The following is a 27,242-nucleotide window of genomic DNA, read 5'->3' as shown; positions in this document are numbered from 1 at the left end:
AAGTCTTGCATGGACAACCACTCATATTTACTTCAGAAATCTAGTTTGCTGTACCACGGTTTAGCACTCACAAAGGCAATGCAGCACCCACAGAACTTTTCTAACAAAAAAGGTCTGAAAAGAGCCTTTGTCCTTTATCTATTGAGTAGGCACAGATTCCCTTTCTTAATGATCTTATCTACTGCTGAGGAAAAAAGTAAAAGTAACACTCATTGACATTCCCCCCCAAAAAAAAACAAACAAAAAAAACCCAACCTATTTTATCTTACTACTGACACTCATTCCAGAATCAGTGACTGGGTTCTCAAGAGTTCCAATGACATGGCGATTCAATCGTTACAATAAGACAGCCAATGATGTAGCCTTATTGATTCAATACATGGTAGTGAGTCATGTCGAAGAAACGCACACTCACACATTTCACAAGCTGCGCACAGAGAACCTATTCAGAAACGCCACCATACAATATTCTCTATCGCAGTGAACCAAAGATACAGTGACAGCATCAAATGCCACAGAATCTAAGAAGGAAATTAAACAGACTCCCATGTCTATTTAGGATATTAAACTAAGCCAAGCATGACATCTTCAAGAGAATTTCACTAATGATAAGAAGCATTTTTGTGAGTTCTAAAGCACCTACTTAACAATATTTAGCAGCTTTTGTCTTGGAGACAAATCTGAGTGAAGGCTTTTCGAAAAGAGAAGGATTTAAATATTGTATCAGGTGAGGGATCTCCAAGTTCTGCTGAGAAAAATCCAAAATTCTGTGGTAAGCGTTCTGACATGATTTGAAATGAGGAATTGAAATGCCAGTCTAACATCTTAAAACTACATTTGTTTCATGAATGGCTCAAAGAATAGTCATTTCCACCAACAAAAAATTTGTTCACACATTCGGCAAACTTTGGAAAATCCAGTGGAAATTTCTTTAAAAGCATGTATTGACATCTAACACAACTTACACATTTACAGATGAATAGGTTTTCAGATGAATTACTGCACCCTCATTTCCGGAACTTGTGTTGATGCCAGCCAATTGAATTAGAGCTTGCCAGACTGAGAAAGTTCTTGTTAGACCACATTTTTGCTCAACTTTGTCACATCGCTGAAAACTTGCTCATGTTGCGAAATGTTTTATGCATCTTTTTTTTTTTTCTGTGAAAAAGTCATCTTGTCTGAATCAGGAGAGAAATATGCATAGATAAAGTGCTGTTTACAAGTGAAAACAATGCAACAGTTCTCAACAAATACATCTGTGGATTTCGATGTGAGATGACAACAGGGGACTTTTTCATTTGTATTTTGGCCAGAAGCGACAGTTAAAACATCTTAATGATGGATTTGTTTCTTACAAACATACAGCTTTTTTGCTTCACAATACAAGATGGCGGTGGGTCCACACGCAGCGGCTTCTCTCTGTCCTGACAGAACGGTGTTTTCATGTTTTTTGTCTTGTGAGTCGCAGTGTTTTTGTATGTTGTCATCGCGTTTACCTGTCTTTAAGCCCCCATACAGTCATGAGTTTCTGCTGGATGTCGGTAGAACCGCATTTTTAGATTTAAACTCGGCGCACGCGGAACAGCTGCGGGCCCTTGGTCTGCTCCGGAGGCCTACATCATCACTGACCCCCACTGCTGCATCTTGATCACAGCGGAGACGCCACAAGCGGCGTGAGAGGAAGCAGAAGAGGGGTAAGCGCGGCGGTATCCGGGCTAGGCTAACGGCTAACCCACACAAGCCATGTATCGCCACCATTGTACTGGCTAACGTACGCTCTTTGGACAATAAACTGGACTTCATCCGATTACTACGTTCAACTCAGACGACTGTAAGAGACTGTTGTGTTTTTGTGTTCACAGAAACATGGCTTTGCAACAGCATTCCGGACTGCGCTATTCAGCTCGACCAGCTGACGTGCTATCGAGCGGACAGAGCGCGGCGGTGGGCTTTGTGTTTACATCAGTGATGCATGGTGCTGCGATGCTGTTGTGATCTGCAAACACTGCTAACCCCTGGTGGAGTTTATGATTATTAAGTGTCGGCCGTTCTATATGCTGAGGGAATATACTGCCATACTGCTCATTTCGGGTTACATTCCCCCGAACAACAACAACTGCAACAGGAATGATACACTAAATGAACTGCACCAGCACATCAGTGAGCAGCAGACAGCACACCCTGATGCTTTTCTCATCATAGCTGGGGATTTCAACCATGCTGACTTAAAGAGTGTGTTTCCAAAAATACACCAACACATTAACTTTCCAACAAGAGGTAAAAACATTTTGAAATGTGTTTACACCACACAGAGAGGAGCTTACAAAGCCCTCCCCCTCCCCCACCTTGGTGCCTCAGACCACATCACTGTCATGCTAATGCCTGCATACAGACCGCTCATTAAAGTCGCCAAACCAGTTCAAAAACAGACTCAAGTGTGGTCGGAAGGATCGTCAGAGGCTCTTCAAGACTTTGACACAGAGGCTTTGACACAACTGACTGGAATATGTTTAAGGAGGCTGCCACTTACAATAACACCACTGACCTCCAGGAGTACTCAGAGACTGTCACTGCCTACATCAACAAGTGTATTGAGGATGTAACAGTCACAAAAACCATCACTGTCCGGGCTAACCAGAAGCCGTGGATGACAGGGGAGGTCTACAGACTCCTGGAGACGCGGAACGCTGCATTCAGAGCTGGAGATGAGGTGGGCCTGAGAACAGCCAGGGCCAACCTATCCCGCAGCATCAGAGAGGCTAAGAGACGGTACTCCAAGAGGATAGCCCATCAATTCAGCGACAGCAGAGACACTCAGAGCCTGTGGCAGGGGATACAGACCATTACGGACTACAAGCCCCCACCACAGACCTGTGACAGCAACATCTCTCTGCTGAATGAGCTGAACACCTTCTTCGCTCGCTTTGAGAAACAAAACAGCTCCACTGCACAGCAGTGATCAATGCACGCAAAGCTCTGGGACCTGACAACATTCCTGGGCGTGTACTGAGAGACTGTGCAGCAGAACTCACTGATGTCTTCACAGACATTTTCAACATCTCACTTAGTCAGGCTGTTGTTCCCACATGTTTCAAAACTACCACCATCATTCCAGTCCCGAAGAAGCCATCTCCATCCTGCTTTAATGACTACCGTCCTGTTGCACTTACTCCCATCCTCATGAATTGCTTTGAATGGCTAATCATGCACCACATCAAGCCTGCCCTCGCCCCCTCCCTGGACCCATTCCAGCTTGCATATCGGTCCAACCAGTCGAACGATGATGCCATCGCCACTGCCCTCCAATCAGCACTCACACATATAGACAAAAAGGACTCATACGTCAGAATGCTGTTCATAGACTTCAGTTCAGCATTCAACACAATCATCCCTCAACAGCTCATTCACAAACTGGTTGAGCTGGGGCTCAACACTTCGCTTTGCAACTGACTGTTGGACTTTCTGACTGGAAGACCTCAGGCAGTACGGGTCGGCAGCAACACATCCAGCACCATCACACTGAACACTGGGGCCCCCCAAGGATGTGTGCTGAGCCCCCTCCTCTTCACTCTGCTGACCCATGACTGCACACCCATCACACAACTCCAACCTCTTCATTAAGTTTGCGGATGACACGACTGTGGTGGGTCTCATTAGCAACAAGGATGAGACAAACTACAGGAGCGAGGTGAGCCGCCTGGCCGGGTGGTGCAGTGACAACAAAGGCACCATCGAGAGCATTCTGACTAGCTGCATCACTGTGTGGTATGGCGCCTGCAACGCGTCCCGCCGGAAGACTCTGCAACGCATAGTGAGAGCAGCTGAGAAGATCATTGGTGTCCCTCCAGGAAATTTACGGAATCCGTCTCACTCGCAAAGCCCTCTGCATCGCAGGTGACCCCACCCACCTATCACACAGCTTCTTCAGTCTGCTGCCATCAGGGAGGAGACTGCGGAGTCTCCAGGCCAGGACCAGCAGACTGAAGGACAGCTTCATCCATCAGGCTGTCAGGAAGCTGAACTCGTTCCCGAACTTGCCCCCTCCCCAGCCCCCACAGACCTCTTCTGCCCCAGGCACCACTGAACTATAAACCCCCCCCCCCAGATCCCACATCCCCAGGCCCTTCCACCCCCCCTTCCACTAACATACAATGACATGCACCAGTCACTTTGTGCAGCATTGGTCTGCTCACTACCTCATTCACCATAGAACTGACGTCATTCTGCCACCTCATCAGTCAGTTTAAATAAAATAACTGCTCTTGAGCCCTTTTGTCACTTTAATCAGACTGAATAAGCTTTTTGGCACTAAAAATCTTTTTATCTGCACTGTTTGTTTACTGGTTTGCACTCTATCTGCCATGTGCCTTGCACTGCTTTATTTAACTTTATTTTTATTTTTTATTACAAGTCTTTTTTACATTCCCTTATTGTATAGTTGTATTTTATATTTTATATTTGATCTAGATTTTTAGGCTCTACTGTTAGTGTTATCTGTATGCACCGGGGGTCTGAGAGTAATGCTATTTCGATTCACTGTATGTATGTACTGTACATGTGGAAGAATTGACAATAAAGCAGACTTGACTTGACTTGACTTCAGATTCACAAGACGTTAACTGATGGACTGGAGTGGTGTGGATTACTTGCGGATTATTGTGATGTTTTTATCAGCTGTTTGGACTCTCATTCTGACGGCACCCATTCACTGCAGAGGATCCATTGGTGAGCAAGTGATGTAATGATACATTTCTTCAAATTTGATAAAGAAACAAACACATCTACTGTACATCTTGGATGACCCGAGAATGAGTAATTATTGGGACTTGGGGTTGTGCAATGATTTACAGATTCAAGATTCGTCTATTAACATTTGAAACCATATTAAATTCAGTCTTATCAGTCAGACCAATATGGTTTTCTTTGTTGTTTACAAAGTCTAATTTTCATTGCATGCAGACGTGAGGGGATGAGGATATTTCCAATTCACCATACTTCCTGTGGCTTGCCTTCCAGTAGCCAGTTTTCCACAGCAAAGTGTGACTTCCCTCTGTCGGATATCAAGACCTTAATCAAACACACTGCACTTTATTTATAGCACGCAAACTGACCCACATCCATGCATGAGCAATGCATGCCCCAGTCGTCAATAATGATTTCTTTCTACCCAAGTTAGATATGGTTGTGATTGCTTGTGGGATGGCGTTTTGGGGCATTAGACTATCATTTCCGTGACCTGACAAAACAGTGCCTGCATGGATGTATTTCAGATGGAAATTCATGGATGAAAGTCCAAAGCATAGTGGCTAAGAAATGTTATGCTGCATGCATTAAGTCAGATAAGATTCAGACATCTTAACACATCCCAGAGTTCACTAGCTTGCCAGTGCACCGGCTGTAAGATATATAATTTACACACCGAACATGTCATTTTCAATGCACTTAAACCGCTTGAAGGAATGCGGCTGGTGTTTTGAGGAGCCAAAAATCCTTTTAATTTTCGTGACAATTTCTGTTTTAGTCCTTTTTAATTTCATGCATGCCTGTCATGTTATACTTCATCATTAAAAGCGTGTTGAGCATACACAATGCGTTGAATGTACACTGATTTCAAAGCTGATCTCATCAGAGCGGATGTCAACAGACCGGCAGTTTAAGCACAAAACAGAATGAGGATTAATAGATAAAGCCAAAGCAAAGAAAAGGCGAACTGAGACAGTGTTCTAGCAGAATATAGTGGATCGGAAGAGGACAAATTACACAATGACCTTCTGGCAGGTTGTCAGGCCTGAGGTGGGCAGGGCCAGAACTTCAGAACTCTTTCCTATTTGAATATGTTTTCAAATGTAATTTACATCATTAATTTAGTCTTCAGTGTCACATGATCCTTCAGACATCATTCTAATGTGCTGATTTGCTGCTCAAGAAACATGATGATGATGTATGTTGAAAACAGTTGTGTAAGTTAATTTTTTTTTTTCATAAATAGAAGAACAGTATTTATTTGAAATAGAAATCTTTTGTAAAATTATAAATGTCATTTGATCAGTTTGCTTAATGCATCCTTGCTAAATAAAATATAAAATACATTTAAAATGATAACCAAATCAATGGCTACTGTCAACTGTTTGGTTACCAAAATTCTTCAAAATCAATTCTCTTGTGTTCAACAGAAGAAAGAAACTCATAAAAGTTAATGATGGCAGAATTTTCATTTTGGGTGAACTATCCCTTTAATTAATTATTCATAATCTCAGTCAAGGTTTTACTCTTTAATTGGGGGGCATCAAAGTCGAGAAAAACAAAACAAAAATGAGTAGTGTAGCTTTTGTCTACAACCTGGTAAACGTTAAAAAAAAAAACAAGAACAACATATTTTGCTCTGAGGGGAAATTGGAATTATTGTGTTTCTGTAACATGACAGCATGTCTCTGTAAAAGGCAAGCGAGGAGTTAGCCGTACACCCGGAGATTAGGCTGAGTTGGCCACTCACCCAATGGGACAGCAGAGTGGATAATAAACTGTCTCCGGCTGGTGGAGTGTCTCAGTCCTTGCGTTTATGAGACCATCTTCGCTCCGGCACCGTCAACACCATTATAGCAATTCGGGTGGGTCTTGATCTCAATTTTTTACCACATTCAACGCGTTTAAAATCCAATTTTTAAACAAAATTAAATTTTTGAACTGTGACTAATTGTAACTACCACAAACAACCCACATACATCAAATCCCACCTCTCCCCTCATCCTGCCTCTCTCCGCTATTTTAAGCAGCGAAAGGTTGGCATGTATCTGTCTGCTATTTTAATGCTAATACCGCATATAAGACTCGTTTGCAAATTTTACCACTTATTAACTTCTTGCAGGTTGGTTTTCTTTGGATGGCTGCCACTGCTGTAGAGAAGATGGATCCAGCAAGGGATTTTTGATGGAAAAGATACAGCTAACAATTCTACAGTGCTTGATAGCAGCGTAGCCCAAGGCTAAATCTCATTATTCAGGCCTGAGCTATCATCGCTAACAGAGAACAAACTAATTTGGTTACAAAATGCTGACAACTGAGACATAAGGTCGCTGAGAGTGCAACTTGTGAAGGGGGAGGAAGTATTAATTCTCACAGCCTTTTTTTGTTTTGTTTTGTTTTGTTTTGTTCTGCTGCTAGTTGTTTTTGCTAAGCTTAAAAGTAAGTGCTTTTTAATTAAAAGAACAGTTAACCCGAAAATGTTGAATCATTTACTAACCGTCACCTTGACTTTCTTTCTTACGTGGGAGATCAAGATGGGGATTTTTCAAGAATATGTTCATCACACATTTATTTTTGTTATTTTAACTCATTGTTTTAGTCTGGCGCTAGCTGTTTTTGCTAATCTTAAAAGTAGGTGCCTTTCATTTAAACAAACAGTTAAACAGTAATCTTGACTTTCTTTCTTACATGAGACATAAAAAGGGATTTTTAAAAAAAAGAATATATTCATAAAAAAATAATTTTCACTATAATAACTCATTGCTCTGTTATAGCGCTAGTTATTTTTGCTAAGCTTAAAGGGCGTGGTTGATTCCTTTCATATAAAGGAACAGTTCGCCCAAAAATGTTCCAGTCATTTACTCACTGACTTTCTTTCTTATGTGGGACTTAAAAGAGGATTTTTAATGAATTATGTTAATCACAAATTATTTTTTGCTATTAAAATTCATTGTTTTGGCACTAGCTGTCTTTGCTAATCTTAAAAGTAAGTGCTTTTCATTTAAAGGAACAGTTCACCCAAAAACTTTAAATCTTTTTCTCACTTACTTTCTTAAGTTGGACATTAAGGGGGCATTTTTGAAGAATATGTTAATCACAAATCCATTTATGCTATTATAACTTATTGTTTTTTTTTTTTTTTTTTTTTTTTTTTTAGTTTAAAAGTATGTGCTTTCATTAAAGGAACAGTTCACCCAAAAATGTTCCAATCATTTACTCACTGACTTTCTAACATGATGGGAGGGGATTTTTTTTTTTTTTTTAGCAACCAATCAGCAACAAATCTGTTCTGCCAATCCAAACCCAATGTCCAAACATGTAAGAAAGTTTGAAATTTATTTGTTCATAAAATGAAAGTCAGTAGGGTCCAAACACAACATTGAAAACCATTCTCTTGATTGTATGGACACAAAAAAAAAAGAAAGAAAGAAAAGAAAAAAGAGAGAGATTTTTCAAAATAAGTGTTTTATTTTGTGTTTCACAAAAAGAAAGAAATTCATACAGGTTTTAATTTTTGGCTGGACTATCTCTTTAAATGTATAATTATTTACGCATGGTTTATTTTTCACAAAGTAACATATAACAACACTGAAGATGAGTTATAATAGCAAATGTTCAGCTCTATCATAATGGAATTTTAAACAATGCATTGACATCTTATACAAAAAGACACTGTTTACATTATATCCCTGTAAACGTATTTCCGATAGCTCCTCTCTGGCAGTTGAAACATCGCACCTCACTATTTGTCTGTTGCTTTGTTTGGATTTGTGCATGTAATCCTCTTTGCAGCTTAAAATGATACGAAGTCAGAGAGCCAAAAACCTCTGTCTCATAGCGCCTGGTTAGAAAGAGAGAGAAAGAGAGGAACTAGGAAGAGCAATTTAAACAGGAATGACATTATCAGAATTCAGTTATGAGATACTGCAATTTTAACATGGATGACATTCCTAGACTTAAAGAGCACAATTTAAAATTAAACTAGTATATATAGCCTAGATAGATAGATAGATAGATAGATAGACAGATAGATAGATAGACATAGAAAAACTATTTGTGCAAGTCTTGAAACACAATAAAACGCTTGCATGTCTCCCTGGCTAAACTGTTAGTGAAGGTTGTCAAACCAAACAGCCGATTTCACAGACAACGGGCAAAAACACAAGCCACCCCGCCATCATGAGAAGAGCGTGAAGAATCTGACGCCCCACACCTCTCCATATGTTCAAGAACTCGGAATGCTGAGTTACTAAAACAGAGTCGGGAGGGTCTGACATTCCCACATTCCTGTCCCGACAGATCCTTTGGATAAGAGTCTCTCTCCCCTTCAACGTCATCTGATAATCATCAACACTTCTCAGCCGTATCTCACCTGCCCTCATTTCTCAGATGTTCACTTTGATTAGCACAAGACTGGGAGCAAGTGCTAGTCTGAGGAGGGGGAAGGGGGCTGGAATGACACAGAAGATGCAGACAGAAGGGGCTTCAAGCTGCCACATGCTGTTGGCAAACATGCCTTGAGAATGTAAATCTATGACGCTTCCACCCCTCCACCCCCCAAGTCTTCATCCCTGTCGTTTTAGCCCTCTTTCTTTCTCAATGGAGGCTTAGCACTCATGGAAATGAACCCAATGAGCACTTCATAAAGCCAACTACTGACTATGTTAAGCCCAAGAGGGGCCCGAAATGCATTGGAAACTCACCCCTATTGAAAAACATGACAGTGATGAGAATCTTTGATTAAGATACTTTGCATATTTTTAAATTAGCTCTGCATGCTAGCGATTAGCTGCATTTGGAGACTTGCTTCCCAAAGGTTAAGAAAACAGCATGAAAATTTCATTTTAACTGAACTAGTAGTGTGAAATGTGAATATCTATCATTCTTTAGAGCACATACAGTACTGTAGGATACTTTAAAGGAATAATTCACCTTAATTTTTCTTTAGTTACTCATAATTTGTAACTTGTATATTGGTATTTTTGTTCTGGAACACAAAAGGACAATATTTTGAAGCATATTTTTACTCATATTAGTACATAGAAGTAGCAAAGAAAATTAATAAATAGCATATTTTAACAAAATACATTTTTGCTGTATGGATTTCGAATCTTCTGTGGTTGTTTGTTTTGGGGGTTTTGTCAGCCATGGTCACTATTATCCATATATTTTATATGGAAAAGAGTCTTCAATTTTTTTTCTTTTCTTTTCTTTTGTGTTTCAAAGAAAGTAGCATATCGGCATACGGGATTTTGTTGAAGTGTTTCTTAAACTTAGCGATGCATTCTGGCGATGCATTTCAATCATTTGCATATTCCTATGCTTTCACATGTTGTTCTGTATGAATTTAACAGAGAGAAGAATTCATTATTATTCGAAGAAATCTGAGTAAGGGATTATAGAAAGAACGAGAACACATGAAATGCTTTAATGGAGATAAACTGTTTAGTTATGTATGCACATGAACAAGTGATTAGTGTGCTTTGCAGCAACAGTAAACGCTCTCAAAAGACTCATATATGATTCTGAATATTTATTTGAACCTAAGGGTGGCGATTAACCTCCAGTAGTCAAGCCGCATCAAATTTAAAGCTTTTCTGCCACTGAAATCCTAGCTGTCACTTCCATGTCATTAAACCCTTTAAGTTTGCGTTTCTTCTCCTCGCACAAGTAGTCTGGCTAACATCTGCTCAGATCACTTGGGGCATAATGCCTGAGGACTGATTTTAGAGTAAAAGGAGAACAGTACTTTCAAACAGCCTCTGGTGGCACTTCCCACTGTCCTTTATGGTTTTATAACACCCCCGTTTAGACGTGGCCGTGCCTTTCACACCTCACCACACACCCGCTAACACAGCAGCTGGGAGTCTGCAGTACTTCAGTCAAAAAGGTTTCATAGCAAGTAGAGAAAGTAATCTTAATCGTATATTCCACTGTGTGCTGAGTTATCAGGGTTCAACAGTAAGGCCTTTTCTCTGTCAAGCCAGTTTACATTGTCATTGCAGTTTTGATAAACAAATCAGTTCAACAAATCTTTACACTTTATACTAATGCTGTCCAGCAAAAGAGTGTGTATGAATTTATGTCATGGAGTTACATTATATCTGTATAACTTCCATGTGTTATTGCAAATAAAATGTTAATATTCATTTAAGAATTATTTAATGATAAAATAAAAGCTTTATAATTTTATTCAATAGTAAATTACTGAATTATTAAAATGCATAAGAAATTCACTAACACTTTACCATTAAAAAATAATATTATTTAATACATTTGCTTTTTGTTACTATTTTTGTTTTGTAAACTTAACTTGCACTGAAAAAAAATCCAATATAATACAATTATGTTAATAAAATTAAAATATATAATGTTTGTAATGAATTATTAAATGTTATTTTATATTATTTAATAATTCTTAAATTATTTTCAGTCAATTTAATTGACGCAATTTCATAGTAATGACACACACACACACACACACACACACACACACACACACACACATACATACATATATGTATATATATATATATATATATATATATATATATATATATATATATATATATATATATATATATATATATATATAGGAATTTGACAAATATTGAATTAAATCAAAATAAATACTCTCCCTAAGACTCAAAAATTGTTCAAAAATTCAGAGGAACCCTTAATGTCTAAGTTTATTGCTCTTTGCTAGAATATGCTGTGATGTATAGCAGGTTTTATACTGAAAGAAAGCCTGGCTTTGACTACTGTGAAATTCTTCTTCTCCATTTTTTGCGTGAACATTTGGGTGGCGTTATGCAAATCTTCCCACACTGTGACGTAGACATGTGGGGGGGGGTTAAACAAGCCATTTTAGGAGTGCGTGGACGAGTCTTAATTTTTATAAAGAATGTCTCTTTGGGTTTGAGACTTTAGTCTTTGCAACTTTAGGGATCTTATCTATTCACAAGCAGCTTGTAACACTCCAAAGATAAAGGAAAACTTGAAATCGTATCATATACCCTTTAAGCGACAACATTTGCCTTTACTGACCATTCTGACAAGCCAGAATGATGACCCTGTGTTGGGCGAGGGCCTGTACACATCACAGCCAATCTGTCAGAAGTGTAACTAGGCTGTATTCATATTTCATGGCCATCTCTACAACCTGTCCGAGTCCACAGTGATTAATCCAAAAGTCCTTTCATCGAGTTATAAAAAATGTATCAAGACTCGCTGAATGACTCAGTTCAACTTGTGGGCAAATGCTAGCAGACAGAGTTTGTTCTTTCGCAAGCTTTTTAGATCCACTCATTGATATTTATGATATATTTCTTAATAATTGATCGAGTAAACAATCAAAGTATCAGTATTTCTATTTCACTGAAATCTGTCTGGGTCCATTCTGTGGTGAATCTGATCCACCTTAAGCTGGGAGCTGTTGTTTGGAACATGGCATCTGGTTTCTTGTTAGTATAAGCTGATCATTAGCTGGTCCAGTCTGGGCTGCGTTTCCAGTGCAATAACATAACTCACTGATTTACCACCATAGTATGATGCATTGTTGTGGAAATGAACTAGTCACACCTGTTTCTTGAAAATGGTTGCATCACATTCATCGTGGGTTCCCTCTTATGTCATACTCCGGAGATCCCTTAGGCATTTATGCATATGCGCACTCTTCAAAAACAGTGCTTTTTGAGGACATGCAAAAAAATAAAAAATAAATAAATTATATATATATATATATACGGATATATATATATATATATATATATATATATTATATATATATATATATATAGAATGGAATACATAGAGTGTGCTTCATGTTAAATTGCTTATTGTGCCCAAGAGCATAATCTATTTCAGTTTATATTACAAGAAAATATGCTTCTAACTATACTGTAGGTCGAGAGCTGTGGTTCCAAACATGTAAGTTTGTGACACTGTTTGCGAATGTTTGTTTGAACTATGGTTTCGGGAAACTGAATCGTTGAACTTTGTCTGTAATTATGGAACTTGCGACCATGGTTGGCTAACGATGCTTTTGGGAAACACACCCCTGGTCGTGAGCTAGAGCAAGCTGGTAGACCATTTTGAACAAGAAAGAAACCAGCTACCAGTAGGATTTAACAGGTTTTGTGGAACATCAACCAGCAATCTCAAGACAGTTTGTTAGTATTTTACATTGTTGACGAATTTAATTTGTACAGTCTCATTTTTAAGCTTTCGTTCAATCTGCTTGCACCCCACTGACAGTTAAGTTTAGGTTTGGACCTTTATACTTTCTATTATTCTACGAAATTACACTGCCTTATAAAATAGTAGTGTTTTCTCATGAGATCTTCCATACGATCTGCTTACACACTACTGATCGATAGATTTAGGCATGGAACCTAATGCTTTTTTCTAAAAATCGTACATTTCCATTCAAATCACATTTTATGAATCTAACGAAATCATAAAATAGTTACATTTTCTCATGAGATCGGGTTGGCTAGAAACCACACTATCATGTTCCAAAACACAGTTACCATCTTAACTCTGACTTTCCCGATAATACCGAGAAAAAAAAAAAAAAAAAAAGAAGTATTTGCGTTGCGCAGAATGAAATGTTTTGGCAAATTTGTGGCTAAAATTCGTATAATCTCATTTTTACATTTTCATATGATCTGCTTGCACCTCACTGACAGCTGAATTTAGGGGTGGACCTTTATTTGTATGTTCTTTCCTAAAAATCATACATTTCCATACAAATCGCATTGAACAAATTCATTCGAAATCACCTCCATGTAAAATAGTTACTTTGTAATTTGTACACATTTGTATTTGATATTATTTTTATGTTTCAGATGCTTGATTTGCGCCCACTGATGGTTAGGTTTTCTTAAAAACTGGACATTTCCGTACAGATCACATTCATAAAAATTTGCAGTTTACAGTTGGTTCAAGATTGGTTGTCTAGAACCCTTGCGGTCATAAATGAAATGAAATTTAAATGAGAAATAGTATTCAGCGACGGAGATGTTACACTAGGTTTGTGTTGTTGTACGTTTTCTTACGATCTGCTTGTGGCTCACTGATGGTTAGGTTTAGGTGTGGACCTTCATCCATACTTTTTCCCTAATAAGCATATTTCTGTACAAATCACATTGTACAAATTCATGCAAAAATGGCACCTTGTAAAATAGTCACATTTTATTAAGAGATCGGGTTGGCCATACTACCATGATCCAAAACACAGCTAACAACTTGACTCTGAATGTTTAACTTCTTATAAATTCATATGAAATGTGTACTAATAATTATTATTTGGTACTAATTCATACAAATTCGCACAATCTCATGCATATGTTTTTTGTACAATCTGCTTACTGATGGTTGGGTTTGGGGTGGACCACCCCACGCGACTCCTAGGAAAAATGTAAATATGTAAATAGTACAGGTTTCAGGCCCCTTCTATTGTGAGCCTTTTAATATAAAGAGGAGTTTTACGTTAGTGCATCCATGTTTCTGACAAACCAGCATGCCATGGGTCCCAATGGAAATGAAGGATATCTTTGGTTGAGAGATTGCCTAAGCTCCTAGTATCTGGAAAAATAAATGGTTCAAAGCAATGAAATAGAGGAAATGGATTTCTCGTTGGGGAATATAAGTGCTGGAACTTCTACTAAACAATGAACATAGTTCTTTCCATCTCTTGTGTGTACTAAGATTTTGGAGGGTAAAGCTGTTATCCTGCAGCTGTGGCATCCTTCAAAGAACTGAAACAAATCCCAAGAAATAACCGAGGATTCCCGCTTACTTCGATTCAATTGGACTAAGCCCCTGTCTGCATTTTTTCCTACTCTTTATCTCAGTGTTTTATTCCCATATTTATTCCCATTTGGATAATTTCTAACCAATAGTGCTGAAGTGATAAACACTGGATGAAACTTAACTAGGCAATTGCAGTTTTCCAAAAGAATAGAATGGCATTCTTTGTCGACAACTGACTTGCTCATTTTGCTATTCAAAGTAGCCAGCCACTTAGAGCGTATAATTAACTCTAATTCTCCTAACAGTTGATCCCTTTGGTGTATTATTTATCCGACCTGAATATTTTAGGATCGTGTGTCATGTCTTAAAGTAAAGTAATATGTTAAGAGAACCTTTTGTGACACATTAGTCTGGATCCAACTGTTGCCATCCACAGAGAAATAGCTAAATTTAACGACTCATGTGGTGCAACTTATTTAGACCTCTAGTGTACACATCTTAATCATTATTTTCAAAAAGGTTTATATATATCATGATTTATTAAGTAATAAATTATATTTTTTTTGGGTCGCATCCTTGCCTTGTCATACAAACAGAAATATAAAAAAAATATTTGATATTCTAAATGATTTATCGACCTTGACAAACAAGGAAGAATAATAAAACAGCATGCTAAATTACTTATTATTTTATTTCTTTTTTAATTAATTAATTTCTAAAAAAAAAAAACAACAACAACAAAAAAACAACAACAGGAAACCATCAGTATGTAAGCTGCTTATGTTTATACAGAAAATGTATTCCGAAGGGCTGAAAATGCTACCTTGTATTTGGATGGCAAAAGAATGAACCATAATGTAGTCTAAAACACCTGTAGTGGTGCCCCGAGCCAGAAGGACATTAGGAGAGACAGACAGAACACATTAATAAGCGTACAGGCTGTCACATTAGTCGGGGCTCTGCCTGCCAATGTCCTCAGTGCTGGTATTTGGTGGTCAACATTATGTTTCAGAAAAGAAGCAGAATCTCACTTAAAGGTGCACTAAGCAATATTTGAAAAACGCTTTTGACCACAGTGTCCAAGTCCCAAAACACACTCGCCACCAATCAGCAGTAAGGGGCGTGTCTAGTAATGATAGGGAAAAGAGAGGACGGATATTAGCACATGTACTATAGATAGAGAGACATGGATATCAAAAAAAAGAAAAGAAAATTTCAGGGGAAAAAAACATTAAAAAGAAGGGTTGCGACCAGGCAAGTGGTAGGACCTGCGTAAATATTGGAGCAGCTTTCCAGCTGTGGAGAGAACTCAAGGAGCGAGAAAGCCTGATTGGACACCAAGGTTGCATTGTTTCTTCTTGATAGGTGAGTGACATTGATTTTTACATTGAATTGCTATAGTAACACACATCGCTTTCACTTAGTGATGACATCATACCCTCGGCCGGCAGGCATAGCAGATGGCGCCATCATCGCTGCCATGGTTGTGTATATACATGTGGGGCGGCGTTATCAAAATAGGGGTGAGGACCTGTTGGGGTATGGGTATGTTTGTTTTGGTGCTTTCGAATATCAACATTGTTTGGCAAAATTTGCTTATTCTAAGTTCACACTACAGGACTTTAAACATCGGCAGATCGCTGTGTTGTTCAAACTACATGACTTTGTCTGTCTTTAAGTCATTGTGGTGTTCACACTACGTAAATGAAAAAAAAAAAAAAAAAAAAGAAATCGCTCCATTTCTTATGTCCAAACTTTTCTTAAAGAGGTGTTGCTGCTGCTGTTTTTCTTCCGCTGACCTCAACCCATGCCTTGCTCTCTCTTTGGCTGTAGGTTGACGACACCTGATACCACGTGATGTTGAGTCGGCCGATCAGTCCAGATATTTAGCATGCTAGATATTTGTATGCCGTCTGCAAGGCGTCGGCGACACATCAGTGAGCAGCTTTGATGCATTGTGTAGTTCACACATAAAGATCGGCGAGCGCCGATCACCTGCTGATTTGCCCTGATCACAGCCCAACCTGTTGGCGAGCTCATTAACTTAAAATCCTGTAGTGTGAACTTAGCCTTAGTGTACCTTTTAAAGCTGTGGTAAATCAGCTTACATTGTTCTTGATACAAAAGTTAGTCTCTACAATACAGTGGATATCATTTATTGGATGTCATTATAAAACTAATCAAAGAAAACCTGTCACAATCACATGGGTTCAATCAATCAATCAATACAAATTTTATTTGTCATACATTAACATACAGGTTTAAACAACAGGTTCATTAAAACTGGAACATAAAAAAAATAATAATACATATGTATATGTTGTTATACACAGAAACATTACTAAACTGGCATAAATTCAAAATTAAATAAAAAAAAGGCCTCTAATAATGCTCTATTCTTTTACTATTCTATGTATTCTGTTTTATTTAATATATGATGTAAAAATATAATAATAACAACAAATAACAAATAATAGAAACATGTTGTTACCTGATAAAACACTATATTGCTGCCTGTCACAATAATATTGTTTCTTTTGATAATGGTGTGAAACATGTTGTTACCTGATAAAACACTATATTGCTGCCTGTCACATTTGTTACATTAATGCATTATTTCTCTGCACTGAATTTGAGGTCTTTTGTTTTATACCAAAACAAAACAGGTAGTGTCTCATGCTAGCATGCATTCTAGTTTACTGTCAGTCAACATGTATTTAACAACCCTCATTGTTTTTTGTGCTAGCTAAAATTGTCATTTAATAATTTATAAAATACCCCTTCACTCCAAAAGCCAAACAAGTAAGAATGAAATGTACCAATACACAACAAAACCCAAAAAAAAAATATACCCCTTCACTCCAAAAGCCAAACAAGTAAGAATGAAATGGAGGAAGACACAACATTACCTCAGAAAAACATTTGATAAGCGATAAACATCAACCTTTTCAGGAGGAATACAGTCCTTAAACGAGGTTAACAGATGGGAAATGTATTTAATTCAAATTCCATCTGCTTCAGTGTTTACGACAGTCATCCCTCCTTCACCTCAGCCGCTCACTCATTCTCTATTCCACCTCAAATCAGCTGTAATATCTCCATTGTGTTTTCATTTCCTTTAAAGCCCTTAACCTGCTCCTAAATGTGTTATACATAATTGATCAGGAAACTATGCTAAGTGCACACATGGGAGCCGGGTCAATAAATCCAGTGGCCAACAATGCGTCGCATGATCCATGACATGGCGAGTAAAATGTGAAGTGGCAAGTTTCTGACCACATGGAACTGCCACCCAAGGGATTGAGGAACGCTCTCATCTAATGAACCTTCAGGCCTCAGAGAGACAACATTTATTGTTTATTTTGCTGCCATTTTGAAACCGCCTCTGATCTTCTCTGGGAAAGCTAGTCCTGTCCAAATATAGCTTATGCATTCATTTATTCTGTCATCTCTGTGTATATTGTTACCAACCACGTGAAATATGCCATGCAAATTTGCATACACAGCCCACGACTGGCTAAAAATAGCATGTTTGAATTGCATAATGTTGTGGCCAATCATTAAGCTGCCTCTTGGAGGTGGAAGCAGGTTGGGATGCTTTAAAAAGCCGCTGGAGAACAATGGAAGGCCGGCGCTTCTCATCAAATGCCTGAATAGCGAGAGAAGAAAATAATCACCATTATTAACACGGAGCTTTCATTTCTAGGGAGTCTTTAATGAGGTCAGTAACATTTTCGTACAACACCTCCTGGGCTTCATTCAGGTAGAACACTCCATTGAGTTTTCGCTGTGTTGATGAAGTCCAGGCAATTGTATTTTTCTTTCTCTCCTGTATTTTGTTTGTAGACCAACTTATACATCCATCCTAATATATATTTCTGAAGAAAACATAAATAGTGTTTATTGGATCATGCGAATACTTGCTATCATGGTGCTGGCAGTATTCTTGGAGGTTATTACTATGCAGTTGCATACGGTGGGTTGCTGTGCAGTTACTAGGATGTTCTATGTGGTTGCTATGCAACATACAAGGTGTTGTGTATGGTTGCTATGCAGTTGTTAAGATATTCTAAATAGTATAATTTCTGTTCAGTTGCTAGGGTGTCCTGGGTGGTTGTTAGGGTGTTACTATGCAGTTGCATACAACAAGTTGCTATAACACTGCTAGGGTGTTCTAGGTGGTTGCTATCTGATTGCTATACAGCATTCAAAGTGTTCTGGGTGGTTGTTATGCTGCTGCTAAGGTGTTCTGAGAAGCTTTTTATAGGTTGTTATGCAATTCCTAGGGTGTTCTGTGTGGCTCTTAATGAGGTGTTAGCAGTAGCTATTCAGCTGCTATGGTGTTCTGGGTGGTTGTTAGGATGTTACTATGGAGCTGCATACAATGGGTTGCTATGCAATTGCAATGGTGTTCTAGGTGGTTGCTATGCAATTGCTAAAGTGTTCTGAGTAGTAACGTTTCTATTCAGTTGCTAGGGTGTTCTGAGTGGTTGCTAGGCCATTACTATCCATTGGCATACAATGTGTTGCTATGCAGTTGCTAGGGTGCTCTATATGGTTGTTATGCAGTTGCTAGGGTGTGGTAGGTTACTAAGGGGTTGCCTAGTGGTCTGCAACCAAAAAAAAAGAGGGGGGGGGGGGGGTCACACATCTCACATTTCTATTTATTTTCACCCACTTTATACAATCCAACAAGCAAAAATCTAATTTATGACTATTTAGAAAACAAATAGCAGTCCTCGCCTCAATAAGCCAGATGTTTTTTGTTCTTAATACAAACTGCTAACATTAAGTATGAGTAATAGCAATAGCTAGGCTTGCCTAGCTGTATTAAAACAAAACGATCAAATCCTACCAATCTTAATCTCATGAAATCCTGTTTTTTTTTTTTTTTTTTTTTTTCATTTTTATATTATTTTTAATATAAAATGTCCTTGCTGCCTCACACCTTATCTCCTTATTCTGACAGTTATTCAGCAAACTACTCAGCAGACAGTATTTTACAACAGTATGACAGCCTCAAGATTTGCATGTCACAGACTGCACAAATGCCATCATCTCAAACAGCAGTGATGGAATAACTCAATTCTCTTGCCTATAAAACTAAAAAAAAAAAAAAAAAAAAAGGCAACACGAATTAGTCATGCTTCTCTAAATGTTTAATTTAACCTTTAAGGCAGTGCTACATACATTACATGCCTGCCCCATGGGTTTGTGGGTAATCCCTAAACAAGCCATGCTTGCAGCCAAATGCTTCTGATTGGATAAAACAATCCTTATCAGACGAGTAACAGCACTTCCCGTATGTTAATTTTATGTACAAGTCTGCTTGTCAAAACATGCCCTTATTGTCATGAAAGTATGGATTATATGAGGTGGATATACGTTGCATTTGTGTCTTTGTTTCATAAGGTTGCAACTCAGAGCCTGATAAATGCAGTTTTAAAAACAGTTAACAAACAGTTTATATTTAGTCACATTTTAGGGGTATATGAGAGTGTCTAAAAAAATTTAAAAGACAGCTAGGAAACTTCAGCCTACTGAAATTTCACTTTCTAGTCAATGCCGGCCCTCCCCATATGCAAAGTATGCAAGTTACGTAGGGTGCTGTATGATTAATAGAATTTTAATTTCATTTTTGATTTCGCCGTATTCCACTCCTTTCCTTTAAATCGGTGCGCTGTCGCCCTTCCTATGTAACACCCAAATCAATACTAAAAAAAAAATAATTAAAAGCGTATTGAGGTGTGAAAGAGAAACACAGACAAGTATAGGCTACTTTGGGCTTTGGACATGAACATAAACAGACAAATACATATAAAAATATGTCCTACTAAGTTTTCACTTAAACAGTCAGTACTGTCTTAAGTGAACAAACAGCTGGGAAAGTAATTGAATGCTTGTCAGTGTATTAGATCTGATAGTCTTAAAGTGACAGCAGCCAATCAGCATGGCAGCAGCGATGTTACATTTAATGTTAATCAAACAACAAAAGAAAATGATAGAATCATTCACTGCCTATTTTATTGACTTTAATAAGAATCAATGAATATTTACAATTTAAAGATTATGCAGTTTTATTTTTACAATTGATTTTTTTTATTTCTATATAGTAAGATATTATATTTAGTAGGCTAAATTATTTCATTTATATATTTTTTTGTATTGTATTTGCCCTGTTGCTTGCCCAGTTTAGTCATCATCATTATACAAAAATAGTGCAATTTAACTATTTTGGATTATGTTGAATTTTGCAAGAATTCATAGTTTCATTTGTATGTTGTTGTATGGCCTGCTTATGAATTAAATAAATTCATACACAATTGCCAATTTGTAAAATTCTTGCATATTCTCATGAGCTCATGAGGTTGAATCAGAACCAGAATCAAGTATACCAGGCGAAAGTGTCATAGAGTGTGTTAAAAGTACCATTCAGCAAACATTTACTAGAAAATAACACTCTCTTTCCTCTCAGCATTCAAACAGCCTCTTAAGTCAAACATAAAATTTCATGTCAGTCTGGATTCCAGTGCTATAAATGTGTAAAATAATAACTATTCCCTTTCATAAATCTGTAATTTCCTTGTAACCTGTAATGAAACATACATAAGTCCTTAATAACCTCTCAAAGGCTTTGTGGTTTAAGCATAATTTTTACATCAAGATGGCATATTAGGATTTCTTCTTTAATGCACTAAATGTCAGATCGCTCACTGAAGCTGCTAGTTGTCTATTATTGACAAGCACTCTCAGGAAATACAAGCTCTCAGTTATGCTTCTACAAAAAAGCTATCAGGATAAGGTCATACTGGAGGTACTGTACACGGCCAGGAGCTGCCTGGTACCACCCCCACCCCCAGAGACCCTAACAAAGCGATCATGACGAATATCCAACGTTAAGTGCTGAGTCCACACTGACCTGAAAGCTGCTTTTCTCTGCTGTAGGAGTTTCTCTCCTCCGCTGAGGTCAGTGGAGCGTCATGGGCCGCTTCTGACCTACGGCCCGCTTGATATTTGAGAGTGGTTCTATTCCGAGTGTGGAGACATTGAGACACTGCACGCAAGAGGAGACGAGGGAGATTTAGACTTGAATGAGAACCAGAAAACCCACACAATAAAAAAATAAATTAAAAATTCTTCAGCTATGAAGAGTAGACCTATGCTTTTTAGTAGGAACTTAATCATGCCATCATTATTATTATAATAATTATTGCAAGTTTAAAATTAGACACATCTAAAAGTAATCATAAATAATAATGACAATGAAATTACAATAAAACTAACTGCCCCTCAAGGTCATTCGTTCATTCATTCATTCATTCATTCATTTAGTGTCAAGGTTATTACAGTTAACTAAAACTACAACCATAAAATAAACCATCATTTCTTGAAATAAAATAATCTTCATCTGAAATATATTACAATGTAAATAAAAAGTTAAACGTATCATATTTCAACTAGTTGTCAAAGCAACATTTCTCATTATCATTTATTTTAACCTAAAACTAAAACTGAAATATAAATAAATAAATATATAAATAAATAATAATAATATATACACACACATATATAATTTTATTATTATTATTTATTTATTTTTTGATTTTATATATCATATATCATAATAATTAAAAAGAATTTAATATTGAAATATAAGTTCCACCTCTAAACTGATTGGTAATTAAGTGTGGTGGAACTGACCATTTTTTTAGGGAGAAAAAAATCTATGATTCATGTACATAAAGCCCCTTTCACACTGCGATTCCGGAAAATACATGGGTAATGTGTCCCGGCAATTGTTCCCGGGTCGCTAGATTTTGCCCCTTTCACACTGCCAGTGATTACTCGGAATCTGTGCGTGCGTTCGCACACAACCCGTAAAGGTCCCGTAAAGACATGTGACATCAGGATGTTACGTGTAATGTACGAGTCGAAAACGCTAGGCATGTTAACTTTCACTTAAGTTGGCGAACAATCTCAGCGTCAGCGTGGAGAGTGAGGAACTATCTGATCTCTGCTTCGTTACAGTTTGCACTTTTTTTTTTATTTTTTGTCGCGAACGCTGATCTACCCTTAAAACACCTTGTAAAAGAGTCGTGCGATAACATGCGTCATCACTACGACACACCCTTTACGTCGTTAGTTCTGGCTTTTGTTCACACAGAGCTCGTTCCGGGACTGAACCCGGCAATGTTACTAGGTCAATCCCGGAATCAATCCCGGGACGCGTTTACTTTACACACAAGGCGACCCGGCAATGTTCCAGCAATTTTCCGGGTCCAACGTGCAGTGTGAAAGGGGCTTAAGTGGACTTAGTCAGTGGAAAAATAATACAAACTACTGCAAAAAGTGCCTTTAAAAATTTTATTTTCTCCACGTCTCATAGTTGAAGAAATTCCTTCTAAATTTTTAGGTTTGTATTTTTTCTGTGCATTGCTGTTTTTCTCCCTACTTCACAAGGTCAGATATAAAACAGGACTGTTGCTGACAGATCTTCACTCTGATGTTTAAAATAAGACAGCGGGGAAGGTTAAACGTGTCTATCATTACACATCAGACTTTATGTGTTCTGAGCACAATTTTATGACAATGTGCTGACACAGTAATGCCTTTGTCATGATACAAAGATGAAAATAACTTTCACACGCCCTTGTTCTGTTCCAAAGAACACTCAGCAGGTATAAGCCCGAAACATACTCTATGCAAGTATGTGAACGCAGACACTACTAGCAAGCTTGATTGCAAGTTAGAAAGCAAAGCAAGTATTTGACATTCTCAGCACTGCCAAAACAAATGTTAGCATAAAATGTCTTATGTTGTCTTCTACCATCAGTTTTCTCTTTCAGGTCAACTACTGTCAACATTTTGAAGAAAATCCTACTTAGCAAGGTACGCTAGTCAATGTGCTAATAGCTAGCTACCTGAATCATAATATACCACTACACTAATGCAATAATGAACGTTACATTTCAAAGTGTGTAATTTCTAAACCTAGCATTGAAAAATAACAGGTTTATCTTTAAAAACATGGTAATGGTACTTTTTGTGAATGACATGATTGGAAAAAGAGGTACACCTTGTAAGGTATATGAATGTCACTGATGTTTATGTGTGTACGTGTGTGTCTGTTTTAATTTCGCTAGGCTAAGACTCGACACACAAGAGTAATTTCTTACCTGACATTAACTGGACGACCGACTGACTCAGTAAATTCAGATCTGGATAATAAGCCACCTAATGAGCCTGTAATTAAACCCAGCATACTCAACAAGGCTGAGGAAAATTGTCAACCTCAATGTTTTAAAAGTTCAATCATCTTAAAAGTGCACCAATATCAAGAATCAAGAATACTGTTATCGTCTTCATGTAAGCTACAAAATTGCAAATTTGTGAATTTGTCAGTTTTGTGGATCAGTGTGAACAGGGATAGTTTTGACAACTTTTAAAAAATGGAAAAGTAAAAACTTTCCCATTTTTAGTACATTGTTGTTGAATAAACGCACCCTTAGTCACTGATGCCAAACATTGTTGGTTTTCTCATCAAATGTGGTATGCTAATTTGAATATGCGCAAGTCTGAATGTGATGTCATAGCTGCAGTAAAGGGGAAGATTTTCGGTGATTAAGTTGATGTCAGAAGACATGTATAGCATATGAACTACATGGATTTCAGAGTGGTGTTTTAGTCTGTGACATTCGTGGTGGCTATGTAAGTATGGAAAAGACCTGCTTGAAAATTCTTCAAAATGTCCTGTTTGGTAGCACCATACAGATTTGGAACGGCATGAGGGTGAGTAAATAATAGGCAGTTTTTAGCTTTGAGTGTACTATTCCCTTATTTCTAAACCCAGAAAACAGACTGAAGCTGCTGAACTTACAAAAAGACTACAGAAAATTTGCATATTTGTTCATTTGTAGCATTTAAAAAGCTTCAGATATCCGTTTCTCTGTGTTGGGACTACCACTGGAACTGTTATTGATAACAAATTGTGATTTTGATATCTGTACCACCGCCAGCCAGGTGATCCGAGAACTGTTGGCTCTTATGCACCGTCTAATGTTGATCCAAATCACTGTGGTGGGTATAGTCAGTCTCTTTGTAGCTGTCTCTATGCTTGTTCTCCCTCCTACCATCTTTTTTCTCCTGCCAGACAACCCCTCTTCATCTCCCCTGTAATATTCTCACCTCCATTTATTTTTACGCTACAGTTTAAGCACCTGTAATTCGAGCCAGGAGACAGCTGCAAGTGCCGGCCACCTTGTCTAAATACGTAAGGCCGAGTAAAATTAGCAAGTGCCTGCTATGCCGAAGAGACACCAGGGATTCATGTATGGTCCTTGTGGGCAACCGAATCCCAAAAACTAATCCTAGGTCAGATTTGACGTCACAGTGCGGTGGTGAAGATTCGGCAAGTGTTTAAAGTGACTGATTTGAGACCTGTCCTGAGACGTCTATGACCCAAGACCACACAGAGAGAAGAGGGTGTTATGGGTGAAAGGCACCTGGTGTAATTTTCCACTGTCTGACATGCACACCGCAGGGGGACGACTTGATTACATTATGGGGTGTGGTGGTCTGGTCTTATTTTTTCTTTTAACTTTAAAACCAAGCTAGACCTCCTGTCGGTGCACCACAGATTGACGCCACAACTGCAATGCAAGCCTATGACAGACGGATGCTGCCCTCCAGGCATGTCTTGACGTAACGTAATCATCTCCGCGGAGCACCTACCTTCATAATTCTACTTAATCTTACAGCACGGCGCCCTGTGGATTATTGGACAATTTGACAAGGTTTGCTTGCCAGTAATGAGTTTCTGGAAGAAATTTGAAAATTTCATTTTCAATTTAGCAGAACAAAAGCCAACTATAGAAACGAGCGTCAGAAGCAACAAGCCCAACATTTTTATGGAAGCCCAGAGATGTCCTTGCCCCGTCTCGGTTGTTACAATCCACATTCTCGGTTATAACATAACACGCATGTTTCTTTTTAATTTTTCATGCACATTTGTGATGTTGTTTAAAAACAATGTGAGCTCCCAAAAATTGTAAGATCACACAAAAATCTCTTTGGTATTTCAATTTGGTCCCGCAAATTAAGATATTTTAAAGAATGTTTCAACTGTTGCTTAGAAAATTAAATTCAAAGGGGTCCAAACACAGAACCCTGTTGACATTGGGGGTGTCCAAGCATGCTCATGGAGGACCACTTTCCTGCTCAAATACACCTGCCTGGTGGTCCCAAAGAACTTGATTAGCAGGTTCAGGTGTGTTTATTTGGGGTTGAGGGGAAAGGAAGGCGGGGCAGGATTGGACACTCCTGACTTTTTGTTTTATGAACAAAAAAGACACAACATTTTATGAAATATCTTATTTTGTGTTCTGCAAAAGGAAGATATACATTTTGGAATTGATGAGAGATAAAAAATAATGACAGACTTTTCTTTTTAGGGTAAACTCTCACTTTAAGGCCCAAAACATACAGTACTCTATACAAGTACGCAAGTACTGCACAAGTACATACAGCACAAGTACGCAAACAACACAAATCAGTGCCTTAATATTACTGGTTTCAGCAAAAGATACCACAAAATTCTGAGATACCTGTCAAATATTTTTTGATGGCTGAACAATACATTTTCTTATGTGCCCACACACCCACAACACCTTACCTTACTTGTCCAGGTCCTGCATATAAACAACTCTGCATCCCCTCCTGAACAGACAGCTGCTGTCCCCTGTGCGCCGAGAGTGTGGTGTTTGGGTACCATCTCCGAGTTTGTTTAATAATGTCATGTATCACGTGGCACCCGCTTCACCTCATCTATGTGGGCCTGAGAGATAAAGCAGCATAGCATCTATCAAGTTGCAGTTGATGTTTTGAAGCAAATTAAAACGGAAATGTGACCACAAAGTTAATGAGCTTTAAAATAGTTCCAGTAATCTCACAGCTTTTCACAGACAGGCGAGCTCAGAAAATGCCTCAGTTGTGGAGGATTATATTCCCCCCCGGCTGGATGAACTGGCCATTCAGTGACCCAGAGGAGGAACAGCAGAGGAATGTTCTAGGAAGGTCTTGATGAGGCAGGAGGGAGTGTGTTTTTATAGTTGGTGTTCTGCTGAAACTGCATACTTGCAGACTCGGTTTATGCGTTTTTGACTGATAGAGGGCAGGGACAGATATGTCCAATCTTGCAGTCTAATCAGCAAACGTGGTAGCAGCCACAGTCATTAGGTTTTCGAAGTAAGAACTTTATATTTTGCAATAAGTAATTAGGGCATGTCTGTTAAACTAATACAGATTACTATATGGCAAAGCTGTGGCCTAGCATTTAGCATTCACTAAAGGCCCAGGTATGCTTAATTTTCCTTGTTCTGCTCCATCTAACACATAGTTGAAGGTGCAAGCCATTCAAAGTACACCCCATTGACTGAGAGCATATATGTGTACGTGCTACCTAGTGGACCTTTTGTGTTTAAGTGCACTCGCATGTGCACTAGTGCCAATAGATTCTGTGCACAGACATTAGCAGAATGTGCTGATGATGAAAATTATGTCACATGGACTGTCCGCAAGCCAGAGTAAAACATGGACAATGAAATTTAGGTTCATCTTAAACCTATGCTTTATTCCAGATGCCCTAATTTGAGTCTGGTTAGGGTTGAAACTTTGTCAGCCTGTTACATATAAAGTAGCAACAATGGAACACTGAGCTATGATGCTCACGCGGGCTGGTTTGAATT

General features: G+C 38.2%; 1 long non-coding RNA gene across 1 annotated transcript; it reads right to left on the bottom strand.

Annotated features, from left to right (window-relative positions):
* Positions 1 to 8,250: 8,250 nt before the first annotated feature.
* LOC122134919 lies at positions 8,251 to 26,879 on the bottom strand. The gene is made up of 3 exons (XR_006153217.1): positions 26,171 to 26,879; positions 21,419 to 21,553; positions 8,251 to 8,584 (listed from the first exon to the last, which is right to left on the bottom strand). It is a non-coding gene; the product is annotated as an uncharacterized LOC122134919 (long non-coding RNA).
* Between the last annotated feature and the right edge of the window lie 363 nt (positions 26,880 to 27,242).

Source organism: Cyprinus carpio, chromosome A22 (assembly GCF_018340385.1).
Source record: "Cyprinus carpio isolate SPL01 chromosome A22, ASM1834038v1, whole genome shotgun sequence".
Taxonomy (NCBI): Eukaryota; Metazoa; Chordata; class Actinopteri; order Cypriniformes; family Cyprinidae; genus Cyprinus; species Cyprinus carpio.
Note: the sequence above shows the minus strand (reverse complement) of the source record. Positions and strands in the feature narration are given on the sequence as shown.